Source organism: Rhamphochromis longiceps, linkage group LG17 (assembly GCF_057381845.1).
Source record: "Rhamphochromis longiceps isolate RC_006_pf linkage group LG17, R_longiceps_female_GT1.1, whole genome shotgun sequence".
NCBI classification, from domain to species: domain Eukaryota; kingdom Metazoa; phylum Chordata; class Actinopteri; order Cichliformes; family Cichlidae; genus Rhamphochromis; species Rhamphochromis longiceps.
Window position 1 is genome coordinate 42,957,894 of NC_140573.1, and position 884 is coordinate 42,958,777.

Sequence of the window (884 nt, forward strand, 5' to 3'; positions counted from 1 at the left end):
AATGAAGCCCAACAATCATGTTTTACAGTCCCGTGGTCTCTAGTGATGTGACGTTCTGTATCGAGGCTTCGAAGCTTGTGTCGAGTAATTGAGGGGGCGTTTCCGCGATGCGCGTATCGAGGCTTGCATCATTTATGGGAGGAGCTGAAAATGATGACGTCCGAAGCCTCGCTGCCCGGCTGTACCACGTGACTGGTTCATGAAGTGGTTCGAACTTTGCCGCGAGATATGACAGCGATATAAACCCCTCAGACTTCATTCAAAAATGTGGGTGTTTGATGGAGAGTTGTTAGTGAGAGTTTGGAGACAGTTTGGAGGTTTATGAGAGTGAGGAGAGAAAGTCAGGAGAGAATGGAGCCAGCTAAGAACAGGAGGATGTCCTCCCCTGTGTGGGAACATTTTGATCTTATTCCTCCCAACAAAGTATGTAAATTTCTACAGAAGATGTATTTTCATAATACTGATGGTGCAATACAATTTATGTTAAGCTGTCTTGACTTTTGTACAAGGTGAAGTGTTTGCTATGTGCCAGGGAGCTGGGCTATAACAACAACACCTCATCCATGCTTAGGCACTACAGAGCTTTGCATGAGAATAAGGGGAACACCGATTGTGGAGCAAGACCAGGTGAGCCATCAAATGCAATGATAATATAGCATGCTGTAATGTTACTAAATGATATAACAATATTAAACAACTGTAATAAGTTACGTGTGTGATATTTATATTTGTGCTTTGTTCTCCTGAGGAAAGACAAAGACAATCTCAAATAGATGAAGATCTGGTTAGCATGGTGATTGAGGACTCCCAGCCATTTAGCATTGTGGAGGACAAAGGATTCAAAAGATTTGTTAAATCATTAAATCCTAGCTATGTTCTCCCCA